General features: G+C 36.8%; 1 protein-coding gene across 48 annotated transcripts in view; it reads left to right on the top strand.

Moving 5' to 3' along the window:
* The window catches only part of SLCO1A2 (solute carrier organic anion transporter family member 1A2), a 118,272-nt gene that overhangs the window by 44,598 nt on the left and 50,306 nt on the right, over positions 1 to 23,368 (top strand). For 6 of the 48 annotated variants that reach the window (XM_070620765.1, XM_070620766.1, XM_070620758.1 and 3 more), the window contains one exon: positions 15,549 to 15,747. The exons of 39 other annotated variants lie outside the window; for them this stretch is intronic. The gene's annotated coding sequence lies outside the window, so the exon portion shown is untranslated. Of the gene's footprint in view, positions 1 to 15,548; positions 15,748 to 17,536; positions 19,093 to 23,368 lie in introns of those variants that run through there. 3 more of the 48 variants (XM_070620767.1, XM_070620775.1, XM_070620796.1) reach the window with 3 other exon arrangements.

Genomic DNA, 23,368 nt, shown 5'->3' with positions numbered 1-23,368 from the left:
TTGACTCGTAAGCAAAAGATTAAAAGTAAAAGTTTTATCCGGGCCTTAGGGACAACGGAAACCCAAAACTTCTTCCATGTGGCTAAAAACAAGGCCAGAGGTAGCTCTTATAATGTAAATCTTACTGTTTCAGCATCCAGAAAGGGGCAGACTCATATTTTTAATGAGTTAAAAAAAACTAATAGAGGAGCTGGCCCAGTGGTATAGTGGTTAAGTTCGCACACTGGGCTTTGGTGGCCCAGGCTTCACTGGTTCAGATCCCTGGCGGGGACATACACAGTGCTCATCAAACCATGCGGTGGCAGTATCCTATATACAAAATAGAGGAAGGTCGGCACAGATGTTAGCTCAGGGACAATCTTCCTCACACACGCACACAAATAAATAAAATTTATTAATTAAAAAATACTAAGTGGGCTCTTAATAACAGAAAGAAGTGGAAAGGGTGCCAGAAATTCAAAACAATGAATGTCCATTACAGAGTAGGGACAAGTGAATGGATTCAGCAGAAATGGAGTCAAATCAATAGGACTCAGCAATTCATTGCATATGGGAAATGAGAGGGAGAATGGAATCTAGGATGACTCCAAAATTGCTGGTTCAGATAGTTTTGTACAGATGTTTGAAATGTTTACAAAATATCCAAGTCGACACATTCAGAGGACAACCGGATAAAAGAGTCTGATGTTTGGGTCTTTATAGATGATGATGGGGACAATAGGAATAGGTAAGACTCTACAGGGATAGCATGGAGAAGGGAAGAGCAATAACAGAGCCTTGAAAATTGCCAGCATTTAGGGAGTGGGCAGAAGAAGAGCATCTGAAGAGACGAAGAAGGAGCAGATAAAGAGGAAGGAAATCCATGGAAGATAGTATGACTATTAATATAAATGGACAAATTGAATTGATATTAAACTCAAGTGATAAAAATGTCTTCTGGCTTTGGTCTCTTGTGGTTGATAAATGACTCAAAGTACAGTAAGGGTAGGAGTGAGGGATGATACAGAATGTGGTGTCACGAAGCCAAGGGAAGAGAATATTTTTTTTAAAAAAGGAATGGGGAGTGCTCCTCAGTGTCCAATATTGTTAAGAGGTGAAGAAAAAGAAGACTAAAAGGTAGACATCGAAGGAGGCCGGCTCAGTGGCTTAGCGGTTAAGTTCATGCCCTCCTCTTTGGTGGCCCAGGGTTTGCTGGTTTGGATCCTGGGCATGGACCTATGCACCACTTATCAAGCCATGCTGTGGCAGGCGTCCTACATATAAAACATAGGAAGATGGGCACAGTTGTTAGCTCAGGGCCAATCTTCCTCAGGAAAAGAGGAGGATTGGCAATGGATGTTAGCTCAGGGCTAATCTTCGTCACTGAAAGAAAAAAAAAGTAGACATTAAATCTAGCAACACTGAGTTCACTGGAGACCCTGATGAAGGATTTTAGTGCAGTAGTTTGACTGGAAGCCAAAGTGGTTGAGAAATGAAATGAACAAATAAAGATAGTGATTACAGAAGATTTGTTGAAAAACTTCTTAGAAGTTTACCTTTTGAAAAATACAGTAATTAACTTCTATTTATTCTTTTGTGAATATATTTCTATTTTTTGTCTGTGTTTCTATTGATGGCATATCTTTCTTATTGATAGGAAAGTGCTATTTATATAAGGCTATGCACAGATGGTTCAGGTGTTCACAGATTCTTATTTGCTATAAATAACCTTAAATTTTTTCTTTATTGTTGTTCTAAATTTTAACTTCTCAATGTAGGTATTTTGCATCTAGTTTTATGTTTAGAAAGCCCTTTTCCTTCATCATAGCATATAAATAGTCACAAAAATTTTCTTCTAGAACTTTTTTTGAATTTTGTTTGGGTTATGGAATAAAGTGGGAATTTACTTTTTTTCTTATGGTAATCAACTATCTCAAAGGAAAGTAATAATAATAAATAATTTAGTTGAAGTGATAATAAAAATAAAGGGACAAAAGACTCATGTGGCTTGATCATTCGTGGCTTGACACAAAACTCAGTGAGCATTGGGCCTGAGGATGGGGGACAATACACGTAAATACCTGTTTATTCTGACAGTCTGAAGACACGCTACAGTAAAGTGAGACCAGTCATTCATTTAGTCATATTTGATTTGGTTGAGATCTCTTGTATCCACATTATTGTACTACCTAGTGGTGTGTATGCCGTACACATTTGAAACTCAACACCAAGTAGGAATTGCGAGTGTAAAAATAAGGTAAAACCGTAGTCCTGGGCCACAGGGAAACAAATATTGTTGAGACATATGCACGTGAAGCAATAAATGTGCCTGAGGGGCTGGCCCCGTGGCCGAGTGGTTAAGTTCGCGCGCTCCGCTGCAGGCGGCCCAGTGTTTCGTTGGTTCGAATCCTGGGCGCGGACATGGCACTGCTCATCAAACCACGCTGAGGCAGCGTCCCACATGCCACAACTAGGACCCACAACGAAGAATATACAACTATGTACTGGGGGGCTTTGGGGAGAAAAAAGAAAAAAGAAAATCTTAAAAAAAAAAAAATTAAAAAAAAAAAATTAAAAAAAAAAAAAATAAATAAATAAATGTGCCTGATCAGCTAAGATACATGCTAATTGTGAAGTACAGACAATTGTTTGCAAGTGGAGTTAGAAAAGCTGATGAAATGGTCTGAGTCTACCCCTTCATTCCAATGCCCAGGGCACTCTTTGTGCCCTGTAAGTACCAAAAGAAATTGTGCTTGGCCAGGTAGATCAACTTAGGCTAATTTACGTACCATTTACAATGAAGTTTTAAGCAAGTTTTCTTTAAAGTTGCTTCACTTTCAACAATCAGTTTCTTTCCAATTCAAGTTTCTGAAAGAATGACAACTCCTCTGTATCTTGACACTCTTCATCTTTCAAAATGATAGTCTTGACAGATGTGCTATAAAAGTGGCTTTCTTCCTGTGGTTTGAAATAAGTCTGAACTTAGGATCATTCATGTCACTAAGAGCTTCCCACAAGGAAGGAAAGGAAACGCTGTAGTTTATGTAGGTGGATTTACATCGGCAATTACTGCAAAATACAATGAACCTGCTATTAATGACACAATGGCGTGTGTATGGCTTGCTAGCTCATTTGGTTTCCAGATAAAGTGCGTTGGAAAACATGGGGGTTTCTTTCATAGTGCAGGAGAGCAGATAGCCTTGGTAATATCTTTGCAAATTCAGGATATACAGTATTTGATGATGTTGGAGGTTGGGTCTCACAACTGGCCAAATTCCAGTCAAAGGGAGGTTGCTTCGGAATCTATAACTAGGTATTTATCACAGCTGGGAAGGTGGCTATGCCTATGGCTTTTGCTGAAGCAAGGATAGAAGAGAGCCATTGTTCCACATATGTTTTCTTTTGGGGATCGTATCTTCTTAATATAAAATTACAGAATTACAGAGTTGGCAGTTATGGCTTGATTTGACTGTATATGCTACCTGTGCAAATTCTTTTCAACACGACAATCCATCCTCAGTCTACATCCTGTGCTCAGCAAAAATGTATCTGTATTTGACTGCTTTTCAATACCTACAACTCTCTCATCACAATTCTATGGAAGGAGGTGAATTCTTCAAAGATCAAGGCACTGAAAGCCATTTGTGGAATAGCCTATTTCTAAATTTCCTAGTTTACCAAAAATATTGTTTTAAGTATTAATCTGCATTAATCTATTAAATGGTTCCGTATATGGTTTCCTATAACCATAGTTTCTTAGCTATATTAAGGGAATATGAATATTTTCTTCTTGACTACTTTTAAGAACCTGCTGAAGAACACTGTGTGAATATATTCTTCATAAATGAATTCTTCCTAATTGTATTTTTCATGAATATATTTTTCACAAATAAGAATATATTCAATGAATTTATTCATCTTTATTATGCTTATAATATTCCCTTATTAGAATTTGTTCTTAATATATTTATATTCTAGAATATATTAAAACGAATTTATTAGAAAATAGTCGTAAAAAGGCCAAATAAGCCTAGGACTCAGCTTTGACAAGTTGAATGTTCCTTAAAATGTATTTAATGAGAATATATGTATATTTAAAAACAATATTCCTTATAAAACAGTTCAATAAATTTGGAAATTTGGTAAATTTGGCAAGTCTGTTGTTTGGTAAATTGACATCACAGGAGACCTCAGGTTTACTTCTATTAGTTCATTTACTTAAAAAAGCATCATTTGTGATTGTCTTTCAAGACTTGGAATGGAGACATATATTTTAGTTCTATACCTTTCATCCAGTCTTGCGTGGTTGGCTCTATAATGATACAGCAAAAGCTAATTTTTTAAAATTAATTATAACTCAACATGATGCTTATTAATCCATTCTCACAAATGATAATGATTCTGAACTTTTCAGGAACAGCTATTTACCTAAAATGAATGAGCAGAGTTGTTATTGTCCATGCCCAAAGGAAAAAAAATGCTGTGGTCCTGCCTGCAGATAAAACTATAACTTGTTTTTGGTTCTAAAAGTTTAGAATAGTCTAGACTATTCTCAGTCTCTAGGCTGCTACGTCTACATCATAAGCATTGATCTACAGACTTATAAGCCTTAGTTTTCCTATTGCAAGGAGAAAGTGGATTCCATCTGAATATGCCACCTTCAAACACAGTTGGCCTTGATTTTCTGAGATTTAGGTGAAGAAGGAACTGAATTTGGACCATGAAAAGTCAGTCTTATGAAATCCTGCCACTGTACTTAACAAAACCAAACACAGAACAAAAGCGGATTCAAACCAAAACAAAGCTTCAAATAATGGAAGATTGAAAATTAACTTGCTTCTTTGAATGTGTTGCCATGGCTTTTAGGTTTTTTGTGATAATGAGAAGTGCCACTTACCTGCTGTCTCCTATGGAATGATTACTTTGTGTTTATATGAATATGGATTAGGAAAATTGTTCTGCACATGTGAACTAGGGATTTTGAAGAAAGAAATTCTATTTTCACTACCGATTTTACTAAGAAAAAACAGAAGCAGTATCTCAGTGAGTTATTAAAGAAATAAGAGCTAGTGTTTACATACATCCGAATTCGGTGTATAGAAAGACTCACACTAAATCTAAAATCTCGAACCGCTGCTTTTCCTTTAAAAAAGAAAATCTTATTTGTATATAACTTGATGAGTCAAATGTATTATTAATTTTTCATAGGGTAGGACTTTAATTAATATGTTCATTTCCTCTTATCTTCCTCTTACACATATAATTTTCTGCTACATTCATTCAGATAAGTTAAAGGATAATATAAAGGGTCTTAAAAAGTCTTCCAAACCAAATATATTTGCCTCTTTGGCTTCTTGTGTGCTAAAATTCCTGACATGTGAGCCAGTGCTTTTAACTAAAAAGCTCTAACAAAGGACCCTATTAAAATATGTATTTCTGCCTGGGAGGAGCACATTAAATTCAAAATTAAAAGGCAGTAATATATTAGTACGAATTTGTTAACTAGATTAGCTTCGTTGAAACTAGAAAATAATGGAACCAGGGCGTGGAACACTGTAGAAAGTGAGTTAGGTGGAGCATGATAATTTAGCCCTCTGGGTGGCCAAGTATGGGCTACACTGAGAGTTTATGGCATGGTGGATAAGGAGAAGGGGTATTCTTTGGATTATGTCATCTCTCAGGCTTCTTATAATGCCAAATGTTATGGCTCTTATTCTAGAGGTTCTGAAAGGTAGCACATATAACTGTTTAACCTCTAATATCAATGCTACATGCAAATGGTCACTCAATAAATGAGATTTATATAATTTTTGAAGATACACAAATTCAGTTATGAAGGTGCCAGATTTCACTGCTCAGCATTAATTTTTATCAGATTTAAAGGACATTATCCAGCAGATGAAAGGAAAGAAGTTTGACCCATATTCTTCTTTTGAGTTTTCTTCAGCCAATACTCAGACCTTATATGTAAGAACTGGTATGTATGTAGACAGAGTAAGTGGCCACTTAATGGATGTGATCTGAAAGGTACTGCAAAATTTTGTGCGATTCTGTCCTATGTCCCTGCCACTGAAAATATCCGCTGTCAAATCTTCTCTCTTGCATGAGATAATGAAGCTGAAGCCTTCTTCCTGTGTTTTACAAACATGTGCGTTTTTTCTGGGAAGGAGGGAGAGGATAATTTATCCCCGAATCAGAATGATGTCTTAGGTTAGCTGGTGTGACATTGGAAATTAGCAAAACGAGGCCTTCGAGGGACATGTCTGAAGAGTTACGAGAAAGGGAGAAGAGAAAAGGGGGCTGAAAATATATTTTCATAGAAGTTTGTCTTTGATTTAGCCTTATAGATTAAGGAGAGAAAAATAAATGACAAGGACAATTTCACTCAAGATGACAGTGTCTATCATGCAGGTGTGGATGCACCTGTGTGCTAATCAGTGTATGTAGGTGTTTTAGCCTAATTGGTGACGAGTGGGGCAACTTTATAGGCTATCAGCTATGTCTATTGACCAAGTATTTCACTATGCATAAGGCAATCTGATAGTGGCTGATAGAATATTAGGCAATCTACACATGTTTATGGAGGCTCTTTGACATATGACGATACATTTTAACAGGAACTCTTCAATATCTTATTATGAAGGAGTGTAGGAAATTTTAACCTTTTGAGAGTAATATTTTGGAATTAATTTACTTAAAATCCCATTGGACAGGTAGCCAATGGGAGGGCCTATGTTGGTAGGGCCATTGATATTGTAAACAAAAAGTTCGTCAGTAAGTTACATCTAATAGCTATTCTGCTAACCAAGAAACTTTTGCCATTGTATGATGAATTTGAAAACAGACGTATTTCCACAAGTTCAGAATTATGACCTGGTAAGTAATGAAAGTAAAATGTTATCTAGTTGCATAAGCCAGTGATTGATGAATCATAATTAGTGACCTTTTGCAAAAAACTTAAGAAAAATGGAGTCTTTGAGCTACAGTCAATGTCCATCACATTTCTTTCTTTAAGTTGTATTAATCAAAGCCCTTTGTGTAACAACTAATTTGCGAGCAACTCAGATGATTGGATAAACTCAAAAGGATCGCAATTTATATTTTAAGACATGTATCTATCCTAAATGATAATATCATTAAGGCTTAACTAATTTGACATAATACTTTGCCTACTCAGGATATTGATGTCAATTCTGTGCAGTCCCAGGTAAATGTAAAATTGGCAATTATCTATTAACTTAAGATGCAGAGATCTAGTTTGAATATTTCAGAAGTATTTTTTTATTTTAATTTTTATTCGGCTTTCTCTGTAGATAAACAGTAGTTTTTCTGTGTGTGTATATTTAAATTTCATTTTTTTTAAATTGGGGTAACATTGGTTTATAACAGTGTATGAATTTCAAGTATACATCATTATATTTCGATTTTCCTCCCTCCATTGTAACCACCATAGATTGTAGTAACCGTAGATTGTAACCACCAATCTAATCTCTGTATCTATGTGTTTGTTTGTCATTGTTTTTATCTTCTATTTATGAATGAGATCATATGGTATTTGACTTTCTCCCTCTGACTTATTTCTCTGAGCATAATACCGTCAAGTTCCATCCATGTTGTCGCAAATGGCAAGATTTTGTCTTTTCTTAATGCTGAGTAGTATTCCATTGTGTATATATACCACATCTTCTTTCTCCATTCATCCCTTGATGGACACAGGTTGTTTCCAAGTCTTGGCTATTGTGAATAATGGTGCAATGAACATAGGGGTGCATATATCTTCATGCGTTTGTATTTTCCTGTTTTTTGGATAAATATCCAGCAGTGGAATAGCTGGATCATATGGTATTTCTATTCTTAATTTTTTGAGGAATCTCCATACTGTTTTCCATAGCGGCTGCACCAGTTTAGATTCCCACCAGCAGTGTATGAGAGTTCCCTTTTCTCCACAACCTCTCTAACACTTGTTATTTCTTGTCTTCTTAATTATAGTCATTCTGATGGGTGTGCGGTGATATCTCATTGTAGTTTTGATTTGCATTTCCGTAATAATTAGTGATGGTGAATATCTTTTCATGTGCCTGTTGGCCATCTGTATATCTTCTTTTGAGAAATGTTTTTTCAGATCTTTTGCCCATTTTTAACTGGGTTGTTTGTTTCTTTATCATTGAGCTGTACGAGTTCTTTATATATTTTGGATATTAACCCCTTATCTGATGTATGGTTTACAAATATCTTTTCCTAATTGTTGTGTTGTCTTTTCGTTTTGTTGATGCTTTCCTTTGCTGTGCAGAAGCTTTTTAGTTTGATGTAGTCCTATTTGTTTATTTTCTCTTTTGTTTCCCTTGCCTTGTGAGACAGTATTCGAAAAGATGCTGCTCAGACCAATGTTGAAGAGCATAGTGCCAATATTTTCTTCTAGAAGTTTTATAGTTTCAGGTCTTACATTTATGTATTTAATCCATTTTGAGTTAATTTTTACGTATGATGTAAGATAATGGTCTACTTTCATTCTTTTGCATGTGGCTGTCCAGTTTTCCTAACACCATTTATTGAAGAGACTTTCCTTTCTCCATTGTATATTCTTGGCTCTTTTGTTGGAAATTAGCTGTCCATAGATGTGTGGGTTTATTTCTAGGCTCTCAGTTCTGTTCCATTGATGTATGTGTCTGTTTTTTTGTTGGTACCATGCTGTTTTAATTACTATAGCTTTGTAGTATATTTTGTAGTATATTTTGAAATCAGGGAGTATGATACCTCCAGCTTTGTTCTTTTTTCTCAGGATTCCTTTGGCTGTTCAGAGTCTTTTAATGTTCTATATAAATTTAAGAATTCTTTATTCTATTTCTGTGAAAAATATTGTTGGAACTTTGATAGAGATTGCATTGAATCTGTAGGTTGCTTTAGGAAGTATGAACATTTTAACTATGTTAATTCTTCCATTGCAAGAGAATGGAATATTTTTCTATTTCTTTGAATCTTCTTCAATTTCTTTCAACAATGTTTTATAGTTTTCAGTGTACAGGTCTTTTACCTTTTTGGCTAAATTTATTCCTAGGTATTTTATTCTTTTTGTTGTGATTATAAATGAGATTGTATTCTTAATTTTTCTTTCTGCTACTTCATTGTTAGTGTATAGAAACACAACTAATTTTGTATGTTGATTTTGTTTCCTGCAACTTTACTGTGTTCATTTATTATTTCTTTTCTTTTCTTTTTTTTTAAAGATTGGCACCTGAGCTAACAACTGTTGCCAATCTTTTTTTTTTCTGCTTTATCTCCCCAAACCCCCCCATACATAGTTGTATATCTTAGTTGCAGGTCCTTCTAGTTGTGGGATGTGGGACGCCGCCTCAACGTGGCCTGACGAGCTGTGCCATGTCTGCACCCAGGATCCGAACCCTGGGCTGCCGCAGCGGAGCGTGTGAACTTAACCACTCATCCACAGAGCCGGCCCCTCATTTATTATTTCTAACATTTTTTTGTGGATTCTTTAGGGTTTTCTATATATAAAATCATGTCATCTGCAAATAGTGACCGTTTTATTTCTTCCTTTCAAATTTGGATCCCTTTTATTTCTTTTTCTTGCCTGATTGCTTGGTTAGGACTTCCAATACCGTGTTAAATAAGAGTGGCAAAAGTGAGCATCCTTCTCTGATTCCTATCCTTAAAGGGGTAGCTTTCAAGTTTTCATCATTGAATATGATATTGGCTATGGGTTTGTTATATATGGACTTTATTATGTTGAAGTACTTTCTTTCTATACCCATTTTATCCAGAGGGTTGTTTTTTTTTTTTATCATAAATGGATGCTGTATCTTTTTGAATGCTTTCTCTGCATCTATTGAGATGATCATGTGATTTTTATTCTTCATTTTGTTAATGTGGTGTATCACACTGATCTACGATGTTAAACCATCCCTGCATCACTGGAATAAATCCCACTTGATCATGGCATATGATCTTTCTAATGTACTGTTGTATTTGATATGCTAGTATTTGTTGAGGATTTGTGCATCTATGTTCATCAGTGATATTGGCCTGTAATTTTCTTTTATTATGTTGTCTTTGTCTGGTTTTGGTATCAGGGTAATGTTGGCCTCACAGAGTGAGTTAGGAAGCTTCCCTTCCTCTTTGGTTTTTTGGAAGAGTTTGAGAAGGATAGGTAGTAAGTCTTCCTTGAATGTTTGGTAGAATTCATCAGAGAAGCTGTCTGGTCCTGGACTTTTGTTTCTGGTCCTGGATTTTTGTTTTTGATTACTGTTTTAATATCCTTACTGGTGATTGATCAATTCAAATTCTCTTTCTTCTTGATTCAGTTCTGGAAGGTTGTATGATTCTAAGAATTTATCTATTTCTTCTAGATTATCCAATTTGTTGGTGTATAGACTTTTGTAGTATTGTCTTATAATCCTTTGTATTTCTGAAGTGTCCATTGTAATTTCTCCTCTTTTGTTTCTGATTTTATATATTTGAGCCTTCTGTCTTTTTTTCTTGGTGAGTTCAGCTAAAGGTTTGTCAATTTCATTTATCTTTTAAAAGAACCAATTCTTAGTTTCATTGACTTTTTTCTATTTTTTTTAGTCTCTATTTTATTTATTTTCATTCTGATTTTTTATTTCCTTCCTTCAATTGATTTTTGGCTTGTTTGTTCTTTTTCTGGCTCCTTTAGGTGCACTGTTAGATTGTTTATTTGAGATTTTTCATGTTCCTTTCGGTAGGCCTGCACTGCTCTAAACTTCCATCTTAGCATCGTTTTTGCTATATCCCATAAACTTTGGCATGTCATAGTTTCATTTTCATTTGTCTCCAGGTATTTTTTTATTTCTTTGCAGAACCAATACTTGGTCAGTAGTATTTTGTTTAATCTCCACGTATTTATGGCTTTTCCATTTTTCTTCTTGCAGTCAATTTTTAGTTTCATACTGCTGTGGTCAGATAAGATGCTTGGTGTTATTTCAATCTTCTTAAATTTATTGAGACTTGTTTTGTGGCCTAATATGTGATCTATCCTGGAGAATGTTCCATATGCATTCGAAAAGAATGTGTATTCTAAGGTTTTTGGATGGAATGTTAACCTCTTATGATGGTTATCCATTACCCTCTTGCCATGGAAATAGATAATTTTAGTACTTTTGTCTTTTGACCTTCATATTAGCTTCATAGGTGATTTATCTGCTACCTGTACTGTTTATTTGCATTTACCAGTGATTTTTTTCCCTTGATAACTTTCTTATTCCTATTTGTGGCCTTTTCTTTTCCACTTAAATAAGTCCCTTTAACATTTCTTGTATGGCCAGTTTATTGGTGATATACTCCTTTTGTTTTTGCTTGTCTGGAAAACTCTTTGTCTCACTTTCCATTCTGAATGATAACCTTGCCAGGTAGAGTATTCTTGACTGTAGGTATTTTCCTTTCAAGACTTTGAATATATTGTGCCGCTCTCTTCTAGCCTGTAAGATTTCTGCTGAGAAGTCAGCTTATAGCCTTATGGGGTTTCCTTTGTATGTAACCTGTTGCCTTTCTCTTGCAGCTTTTAGGATTCTCTCTGTATCTTTAATTCTTGACATTTTTAATATGACGTTTCTTGGTGTGAGCCTCTTTGGGTTCATCTTGTTTGGTGCTCTTTGTGCTTCTTGTAGCTGTGTGTGTTTCCTTCCTTAGGTTAGGAAAGTTTTCAGCTTATTTCTTCAAATAGATTTTCTGCCCCTTTGTCTCTCTTCTCCTTCTGGGACACCTACCATATGGATGTTAGCATACTTGATGTTGTCCCAAAGGTCCCTTAGACTGTCCTTGTTCTTTTAAAATCCTTTTTCTTCTGTCTGTTCAGCTTGGGTGATTTTCAGTGAGCATCCTTATGACTATTAGTTTGTACTTTTTATCAAGTAGATTGTTTATCTTTTTTTCATTTAGTTCTTTTTCTGAGGATTTGTCCTGTTCCCTTATTTGGGACATAGTCCATTATTGTCTCTTTTTGCCTATTTCTCTCTGCTTAAATCTATGTATTAGGTAGATCAGCTACATCTCCTGATCTTGGTGATGTGGGCTTATGTAAGCAATGTACTTCCTTCTCATCACTAGTTCCAAATATTCCAGGCATGTCACCTGTGTGGGCTACGTGTGCCTTTCTGTTGTGGTGGGGTTGCTCTTGCTGCAGGTGCAGAGGTAGGCTAGGCTATCCCCCTTGTCAGCTGGATGTAACGCTCAGCTGCATGCAGCTGCTATGGTCACTTTAGTCACTTTATTGGGCAGGAGGAGCCCTAGCACAATTGGCTGCAAGGTCTAATAGCACACACCTGCTGCTGTTTTGCTGCTAAGTGAGTTAGGCCCCCAGCATGGCTGGTTGTTAGGCTCCGAGGCTCACAATTGCTGTAGGACTTAGGCCTGCAAGTCTATTGTCAGCTCTCTCAGGAGTGCAGCTGGGTAGGGCTGGCTCCCAGTGTGGCAGCACATAATCGTTTCAGGTATTGGAAGGTGAGGCAGATCCGCTATGCTGCTGTTTGAGAAGGCCAGTGGCACAAACCAGCTGCAGCCAACAAGCCCCGCTGCCCACAGGCTCACACACCTGGTCAATGCAGTCCTGCCCTGTGTGCACGCCCCTCCTCACTGAAGCTGCAGACATCCCACACACCCCACCTACATTGTCCTACAAGTTCCCTGTGGGCTTCCTTGTGGGTGGGGCCAGTCCCTAGGGCAGGCTGCCTGCCCCAGCTGAACTGGATTAAATTAGTGCTCTAGTGGGTGGGGCAAACCTCTCTGCTGGCCAGGGGAAGACCTCCAATGGTGTCTGCCAGTGTCGGTGTTAGCACAATTGTATTAGGTCACCATAATGGCTGCCACCAGCTTCTCAGTCCCTGGGGAGGTGGGCCCAGGCACCTCCTGCCTCTCTGAGATGTGCTCAGAGCTTATCAAATGAATCTCCTTTGCCAAAGGATGATGCACATTTCTTTCTGGTTATTTGTGTTGGTTTCCAGAATGGGTGAATTTGTGTATGGGCCCTTTAAGAGCATGCTTTTCTTTCTCTTATGTTCAATAGCCTTTCTGGAGATAGTCCACATTGGTTTTAATAGCCAGCAAAGTGGGGTATTAGGACATTCCCCATTGGTTTCAGTTTCCCCATCTGGAAAATAATGTAATCATCCAACTCATCCCTGTCTTTTTGCACACAAAGAAAACATCAGGTTAGAAACAGCAGGAGAGGAGAGGGTGAGAAAAAGACCAAAAGGAGAAGGAATCCTCAAGCATTTAGTCTCACTCATTACCAATTGCCCAACTTGAGGTTTTGACCCGGTCTCTTGTGCCCACTTGAAAATAAAGAGCTTCTTAAGGACCCCTGTTTATTTCATGCTAGACCTTTGCTCTTTTACTCTCTTCTCCTCTCACTCTGCCTAAACTCTACTTTTCAAGTTCAGCTTGAGTGCTGTCTAATTCACGAAACCTTCTCTGATTTCCCTAAGTCGGAAGTAATCTTTTTCTCCCTTAATAATAGTAATCAATATTTATTGGGTACTTCCTATGCTCCAGGCATAATGTGGAGATCTTTGCACATATTAACTAATTTGATTCTCACAGCAAACCGCTGAGGTGGGTACTCTTATTAAGTAAACTTTTTGATAAGGAAACTGAGGTTGGATAATATTCCCAAGGCCACATAGCTAGAAAGTTGTACCCCAGAATTGGAATCAAGGCAGTCTGGCTTCAGAACCTACAGTCTTATCCCTTAGTCCATGCAGTGGCATGACGTTAGCTCTGAATTACAGCTACTGCTGTAGATATTTATTAGGTCACAGTCCTCACAGATGGAAACTATGTCACCTAAATGTACCTATCCTCCAAGCATCTAGAAGACTGTTCGGTATATATTAGGTATATAATACATATTTATTGAGCAAATATACATAGAAGAAGGGTGGGAAGAAGTATGCAATCAAATAAAAGAGAAAGAGCTATTTCCCTCAGCAAATAAAGATGACAACATTGAGATGACATGAGACAAATGGCAAATTGGATTAGCATGGTGGCAAAGGAGATGAGAAAAACTGAATTGATTCAAGGATTACTTAGGAGGAAGAAGAGACAGGATTAAACAAAGAAGACTGCTCATTAAAGCTTTTTAACAATGTCTCCTCTCCTTGGTGGTAGATCTCTAAGCTAAGGAATGTGCTTGATTTTTTTTTTTTTAAGATTTTATTTTTTCCTTTTTCTCCCCAAAGCCCCCCCGGTACATAGTTGTGTATTCTTCGTTGTGGGTCCTTCTAGTTGTGGCATGTGGGACGCTGCCTCAGCGTGGTCTGACGAGCAGTGCCATGTCCGCGCCCAGGATTCGAACCAACGAAACACTGGGCCGCCTGCAGCGGAGCGCGCGAACTTAATCACTCGGCCACGGGGCCAGCCCCTGTGCTTGATATTTTTATCCACCTTATTTGCATTGGAATGAGTGTTGCAAAAACAAAATAAGATGAGGAGAAAGCTCTCTAGCACCAGATATAGGAGATGATTCATAGTTTATTCTTTACCTTTCATTATATTTTCTGATTTCTGGCTTTGTTGAAGGAAGAATCAGATCACCAAAGATTCAGATGCAGATAAAATAAAACATAGAAATTAGTTCGTGTCATAACTCGACTTGAAATGTTTTCATCAGCCCCAAGGAAACATGATTTTCTCCTGACCAGAAGAAACGTGTTGGACAATTTTTCTTAGACAAATTTCTGTTTATTACCATCTGACATATTCATATTGGTTGGACTTTGGTATACTCAAGAAAGAAAAGAGTTAGCTAATAGTGCTTTTTTACATGTTATTCAAGCAGGTTGTTTTTATATAATTTCCACAATCAATTTTCCTATGTTTTAATGTCATAATTAAGGCATTTTATGGCAGCTTATTTAATTTCTGCATCCCAAACTCCAAGAAAATGTGTCATTAACAGTGACCTGTATGGATATTTTGAACTTAGAATATTTGTTTAGCAATCCCTGATTTTAAAGTGATAATTACTTGATTAATTAATTAATAGAAAGAATATTATTGTTCATTCATTTATTCAAAGAACATTTATTATTTATTAATAGAACAATACTTTTCAAGGTGCTTTAGAGCTTTTCCTATAGCACACATAGAAAAATAGCTATTTGTGTCTCATACCAGGGTAAAGAAAAGTGGTTGCTCTCACCTGGAGGTGACCGATCTAGGGGCTTTGGCTACTCCAGGCCCAGACTGGTTGTCTTTTGGTTGGGCTAATAGTATCTCACTACACCTTTAACTCTTTCACTAAATAAGTGGCACACAATTTGGGAAGCTCTGTTGTAGAGAAGAACAGTGAGTAAAATGTTATATCTTCCCTCAAAGTGATTATAATCTGGTTGGAGATACAGATGTCAACATATTTATAATGCAGAGACTGCACCTCCTGAAGCTCTGCTAATGGGAGGATTGTCTACCATCTCTGTCTTTCAGGCCACCCCTGAGTGGGGCTATAGTGCAGCAGCAATTCATTTTTAGCTTGCGTCCAGATATTGAGCTCACTCCTCTGTAAACCAACCTCATTCTTCTTCTGACTTCCCTGTCAGCTGACAGTAAGGAGCTTTCTTGGTGCTGTAGATATGATCTGAAAAAGAGATGCAGATGCAAGACTGGTGGATGATGTGGAGTCTGGTCTACCTGCTCATGCAGCTTACTTGTGCCCTCTGAAACTGCTTGTGCCTGATGCTGAATATATCACGTATATCTTATGACAGATTTCTCAGCACCTACCTCATCTCTGACTTGGTGAGTCTGACAGAACTCTGCTTATCACGGGGAGCTCTGGCCACATGGTCCCTTGTTGTGCCCTACACAGTCATTCCATCATTTCCAGGGAGTGATAGCTACACATAGCATGGCTTTGCTTTACAAACCTAGGCGGTCTCTATGTGATTCGCATACCGAGGCTGGCCATAACCGTCACACATTGTCTTTTCCCATCATAGCTATCTTGGTTAATGTTTACTATTTTTCCTCCCATATAAATATGAACAACTCTGATTCTTCTTTTGATGAAGATAGAAAAAGAATACATTTTACAGATCAAAGGTTACATAGCATACATGCATAACATGCACCTGAGACCATGTTATTCTTCCCTAGAAAAGATACCACATGTTGCACAGCAATTGCAAATTGTTACTGGTTCCTGGTGGTTACTGCTAGAATAATCTACTGTTGTCCTCCAGAATTTGTCTATTTATTGCAAGGGCCAGAGTGGTGTGTTAAATGGGTGATAGGAAAGGAATCCTGCATTTTTTTGCCTTTTATGGTAGCATTAATCTCTACTGTTCTCTATAGATCACTATGATAGTTCCTGACCCACAAACCAAGAAAAAAACATGGGGTTTCTACCATCTATCAAGAATGTCCATTTTAGTTATTAAGGACCATAAAAAAAGATAATGAGTATGTCTGTGGGCCAGTGGACCCACTGTAAGCTAGACTTCGACTAGGATTCCATTTATTATCTGTCCATATATGGCCCTACACTAATAACAGGAAGTTTGCAATGCTATTGTGGTCTCTAGGTATCAATGTCAACTCAGACTTTGTGTACACAAGTCCTTGAAAGGTTTGGGTATATCCCTTTCCTCTGTGTATGATTACCCTAGTAAATGGTCAGACAGCTCTTTGAGGAAGGACTGGGGGAAACCATATATACTTGTCAAGATGTCCTGTGCCCTTCCTCTTGGGGACCTGGACTCTCCTCCAGTCAATGGTTTCCAATCTAAAAAATGGCTCAGATTGGGAAACTGAACAAGATATTGCAACATTTTATACTGCTCTCAGCCTCCCGATAATCCATCCTTGATTTCTTTTGATTGTGTAGGTTGGTGACCCTTCTATCTTTGACCTAGGGTTGTCATGGTCTATTAACTGTACTCATACCTTTCTGCAGTTCAGATCCCACCCTGATGCTCATTGCAATAATTGTACCCACTTTACTTATGATATTTAAATGCTACCAGCTGGCCTCTATTTTTTTGTGATCTTATCATCCCCTCGGCTCTCAGAGAGCCCTGTTCTACAATAACATCTCTTAGTGTTATCCCTGGCCTACAGAGGGAAGCCATCCCTGAGTTTCTCAACAATGCCTGCCAATGAATTCACGTTGCTTTGGCAAATGGCATTTCCTCTGGACTCTCCAATGAAACACAGACTACTGGTGGGGCTTTTGGCATTATGCGATATATCTACTCTAGCATGCTCACTTCTTTGAGCTTTTTGATCCCTTCTCCTACCATCTCCCATGGAAGTTCTGGAATTTCTATTTTACTTAGTGTGAGCTATCACTTTTCTAAGCTTCCAAGAGACATTCTAGAAGCATGCTATCTTAACCCTTGCTGAATGTTAAACCTTCAATAAACTTTATATGTAAGGGGTGTGTCAGGAGAGGGGAGGGGAAAGCAGATATAAATTGTGTTAAAATCTTGGCCATGGGAATTTTAAAACAATGACAGAAGAACTCACAATCTTACTAAATGCTATTATAGAATGTCTCAGAAATTTTTAAGAACAATGCATTTGAAACCTTTTTTGCTTAGCCTGGGTAAATTTCATATCCTGTGCATCAACTATTCAAACCTTGGCATTGCCTTTCTGAGTACTCTTCCATTTCAGTTACTCTCACTTCCACTCTCATATCAACAACACACGTATCTGGTTGCGCTGTGGCCTTGTCACCTCAAAGAATTACTCCTCGTATGTTGTCTTCCACCAGGAAATGCATCTGAATATTTTTTTCTCTAACAATAATGTTTTATTTGGCTCTCTCCCTAACCTTTTCAATTAATCAACTTTTCATCTGTATCAGATTACTCATAACATGACCCTCCCTGTGGTTTTAGTCTGTCACTTTCTTCATTCTTCCTTTCCTTCTGTATTCAAACTTGCCTTCATGGTCCATAATTTGAATTCTCTACTTACTGTCCTCTTAGATTCCTTTACTCCATTCACCCATTGCTAATTCCCAATTCTAGGAAAACATATACATCTATATATCTTCCTCCTTTTCTCTTTCTGTTGAATGTTTCTGGTATAAATCACATGATATTGATGATCTTCTTTACAAATTCATGTTATCTAAGCTGCGTCAATCTAGCAATTAATGCTATTCACCAATCCTTTACTCACTTCCATTTACCTTCTTATTTTGAGCTCCATTGTGACTATTTTTAACTTCTTTCCTTCTACTGGGGTCTTCCAGCATGTCCCTAACTAATTTGCTTTCTGCTGACAAACTTGAGTTTCTTAATGAGAATGTGGTAGTCATTGCACACATATTCTCTTAACTTCCTCTTACCTCAACATTTCTTCACATTTTGATTAACTTTGCTTTCTTTAATGGAGCCCACATATCCTTCCTCATACAAAGAATATTCAGGTGAACATGTAAAGACTTGTACAAATGTGTGTAGCCAACCTCACTAATAAGTGAGAAAGAGTTAAGCTGCAAAACCATCAATTGCTGTCTCTGGGGAGGGTGTTTGATAGTGGTAGGGAGAATTATAACAGAGTCTCTGTTTCTGCTAAATGGAGGGAGAGTGTTTGTCTTGGACCCAATCTAGAAGCTAACCTAGAAAAAGCAAATAGGAAAATATAAAAAATTACAAAACAAAACAAATACAAAAAAGAAAACAAAACAACAACAACAAGTACAATAAAGACTGTGCCAATGCTTCAGCTTAGTAGAGAACACAGAGGCAATTGACCGGAGGACAAAGAGTGCCCAGAACAAATAGCCTTGAGCAAGTCACAAGGCAACTGAAAATAGAGACGCTGCCATCCCTGGATAATAATTAAAAAGGTGACAAGCTCTTTTAGAAGTTTACTTTAAATCATTGAATTAAGAAAAGTCATGAATTTATTGACAAATTCATCCAAAGATAATAAGACAATGTATTTAAGTTTGGGAGTCAAAAATATTGTGGAAACATAAAATCCTCTTCATATAAGAACTCAAGATAAAAAGTTATCTGAAGTTGATAACAGAGAGGAAAAATTGTTTTTCAACAGAAAAAAAGGATTATTTCAATACAGATCAGTGTCAGTCATAGTGGAAGATCGTGTTGGATTGGAGTTGGAGGTGTGAGTACGAATCTGTTTTTAATATCTAGACATTTACCTGTATTTGTATTTTCTATTTATATTTGTTGATACACACATGTATTTCCTGGGTGTACATATTTATATATCTCTATCTCTATTTCTATCTCTATCTTAGTTTCTAAATATAATTTTCCACTAAAGGAACCAGGGTTTCTTGGAGAAGGGGTTAATTTGAGAGCTGTGCCAGGAAAAGTGAAAAATGAGCATGTGACATCTTCAAGAGCCAGAAAGTAAGGAAGTGCCCAAGCAATGGTGGGGACATATCAAAAGGTAATAGGAACCAGTTTGAAAGGGTTTCTGCTGGGCATGGGGGCATATCAGAAAGATGTAGGAACCAGCTTGAAGGGGCTTCTATTGGAAAATTTAAACATGAATACAAGTAATGAAGGCAATAGATTATAAGCCATTGAATAAAATAAAAATCCATGTGTCCATACTGACATAAATGAATAAATAAATATATAGATAAATGGAAGCTCGCTCTTTATTTCTTTCTTTCTTTTTATTGAGGGAGATTAGCCCTGAGCTAACTGCTGCCAATCCTCCTCTTTTTGCTGAGGAAGACTGACCCTGAGCTAACATCCATGCCCCTCTTCCTCTGCTTTATATGTGGGACGCCTACCACAGCATGGCTTGCCAAGTAGTATCATGTCCTCACCCAGGATCCAAACCAGCGAACCTGGGCCACCGAAGTGGAACATGCGCACTTAACTGCTGCACCACTGGGCCGGCTTCTGGAAGCTCTTTCTTATAGTAGAAAGCCAACTAATAAATACAACACAAATAACGGGGTTAGAAAATCATCAATGGATGCTAAAACTAAAGAATTAAAATCTGATGAGAACCAGGATATTTATATAGTCTCACAGTATCTCCACAAAAATTATTTATTAATTACAAAGTGAAAATAACTATATTGAAAAAACTGGCAGATATACTTTAACCATGTAACACTACCAATATTGGAACAAATGGACATCACGTGTCTCAAGATATCACGCACTGAGGAGAACATAACATCATTTCAGTGGTATTCCTGCACAAAATGTGTAACCAAAACCTAACCATGAAGAAACACCAGGTAAACTCATATTGAGGGATATTTTACAAAACTACTTACACTCTTAAAAAATTTCCAGGTCAAGAAATGCAAGACAAAAAAAAAAAAAAAAAAAAAGCTGAGTAACGTGAAAAAAAATAAAGAGAAAACTAAATGCAATGTATGGTGCTGAACTGCGTCCTGAACCATTAAAAAAAATAAAAGATACAAAAGACATTATTAGGACAATTGACACAATTTGAAGATAGACCATGATTTAGATAATAATATTGAATCAGTGTTGAATTGTCAGACTTTGATGATTGTATTTTGATTATATAATTTGCTTTTAGGAAATAGACACAGAAATGTTTAGTAATTAAGGACCACAGTATATCAAACTTATTCAAGCAGTTCTGAGGGGAAAAGAGTACATATATACAAAGAAAATGAGAGAGAGAGAATGAGAAAGCAAATGATGCAAAATGTAACCAATTGGTGAATCTGAATAAAGACCATATGGAAATTCCATATAATTCTTGCAACTTTTCTCTATGCTTGAACTTATACTGCAATAGAAGTTACTAGAACAATACGGATGCCTAAAGGAGCAGATCAAATAAATGAATACTTTATGAAAGCTCTCCTTTAACAAGATGCATTTCTGGCTGGGAATGCTATATAAAATGAATAGGTAGAAAGATAGGTAAGCAAGAAGGAGACAACTGAGGTATGCTCTGGCCGAGAATCATGGACTTCTGTGAGTACTTTGGTTTTTAGTCAAAATGATGTGTGTAAGTGCTTTACAACGTGTTTCGTGTGCATATGGACTGTTTGCCATTTCCGTGTTTGCCAAATGAGAACTTGACTGGACCAGTGTTTGCCAATCTCTTTTGACTTACAATTCTCTTTCACAGTAATGCATAATCTTTTGAAAATGTTGTAGACGATGTTACCTAAAATGTTTTATTTTAGATCAATCTGTTTGTAGACAGTTATAAACTTTATTTAATTATGATATTTGGTAATATTAAGTATGAAGGCAAATCTTTAGTCATGTATATCACGCTATTTAACATGTGATGTGCACTCCTTATTTTAAATTAATGTTGTGAGAAAAAGCATGACATGTTAAGAAAGAAATTCAAAGGTGACATTTCATTGTATGTGGCTCTGGGGAGTCATCTATTAAAACGTAGTCTGGTGTTTAACTACTGTACTTGTTAAGGTATTAAGAAAAAGAAGATATCATAATGTTTGGCATTTTCACACAAAAATTTTTATAAGTTTTAAAAAATTACTAAACTTAGTTTTGTAATGTTTGAGTTTTCTTTGAAATTGAGGAAATAAGAGAATGGAGTTTCTCTCATTACTTGCAGATATTTCTCTGAGTATGAAGAAGCCCATCTAGATACAATTCTTCATTCTATTATTCCTTTTCAAAAATTAGTTTTGGAACATGTAACCACAAAATGAAGTACTAGGTAAAAATTTTGAATAGATGCATAAAACTTACTGATCAGATGAAGGCAATCTTGAGGAAAATTTGTAACGTTATTTTTTTTTTATGCTCCCCTTAGGTTATATTCTAACATCAGTGCTCTTCATGCTTTCTGTCTTTAACCAATGGTCCATTAGAGGTATAAATAAAACAGCATATGACCACGAATAAAGATAATTTAAAATTGTCTGAGTGAAACTACCATGCTGACTAACGGTACTCAGTTGAGTGGTAAACTGAAGGCCGTGCACTCACTCCTCTGATAAACCCTAGTCCCTGAGCATCTCACCTGATATTTATTCAGAGCTCTGAACTCTTCCCTTCATATAACTTAAACAATTGTTTTATTTCTTAATCCCACAGTGGACATTGGAATTGATACCGTTATGCAGCCAGTTGGGGAGCTCTAAGCAGTGACTCTGGAGGCCTTCCACCTCTAACATTCAGTGGCTCTGATCAGGAAGTTATGGATGCCTCAGGCCAATTTGTTAATTAAAACCTGAATAATCAAAGAGAAGGGAGAGGAAGAGGAGACTGTCAAAGATTCCTAATGAGAGTAAAATAATTAGCAAAACAAACAACAAAAAAACAGAAGTAGTTAAGAACACATTGTTAACATGGATTAGAAGCGTGCTACATTCTTATTATATTTTTAAAGAATCAATTCCAATGATGTTTTTGTTCTTTTTCCCCCTTTTTTTAATTGGAAAAAAATATAATGATCCCTGTGGAAAACAGCATAGAAATTTCCAGAGGAAAAACAAAACAAAATCAACCATAATCCCATCCAGAGATAATCACTTCTAAGATTCTGATTTAGGTACTTCAGTATTTTATCTAGGTGAGCACAACAGTGAATAGACTCACACACACACACACACACACACATCCCACACTAGTGGAGAGGCAGCTTAGGGTGGCAGTGAATAGTCTGTAGGGCCACTCTGCCTGTGTCTGAATCCTGGCTCTACCACTTACAAGCTGTGTGGCCTTGCAAAGTTACTTGACCTCTCTGTGCTTTCATTCCCACATCATTATAAGTTGGGATAACCTTAATTATGCTGTGGGTTTTATGAGAATTAAATTGACATCTATAAAGCTCCTAGAACAGTTACTGGAATATAGAAAGTAGTATATAATATTTATATTTTTTACAATTATCTTCAATTGTATATGGTTTTACAAAAAAATGGCATCACATTGTATACATGATATTAGAGCTTGTGTTTTTCCGATCTGGTGATAGCCCTTTAGGTTTTTCTTCATACTTTTCTTGTATGTTGGGGTCTTTGAGAGTGTTGAATAAATAGATGTCAATAAATACCAGCTTCCCCCCACCCCATCCTAACTGTGAAAAATTGAAAAATAAGACAGAGAGGTATGACGTCCAGAGCCCAAAATATCACCTTTAGCACTAAACAGGCTGATATGAGGGAATGTGACTTATTTCCTTTGGCGAGCAGACTTATAGTCAACCTCCAAATAGACAGACTTCCCCATGTGGTCACTGGATCATGTCAGCCTTCGCCACATGGAGTGAGTGAGGGTATGGAGAGGGGAAAAACATGCTATGCTAATGGAATTCCATCTACATAGAAGGAAATAAGAATGAGAAATAATAATATTATTCTTTTCCCTGTTTCTCCTTCACCATGGAAAGGTTTTACTTTTGACTTTAATGTACTGTTTTTAATATGGTTGTTGAAGTATTCTAA

The sequence above is a fragment of the Equus przewalskii genome, chromosome 5 (assembly GCF_037783145.1).
Source record: "Equus przewalskii isolate Varuska chromosome 5, EquPr2, whole genome shotgun sequence".
Lineage (NCBI taxonomy): Eukaryota > Metazoa > Chordata > Mammalia > Perissodactyla > Equidae > Equus > Equus przewalskii.
The sequence above is the reverse complement of the archived record's forward strand: the minus strand, read 5'-3'. Positions and strand labels throughout refer to the sequence as shown.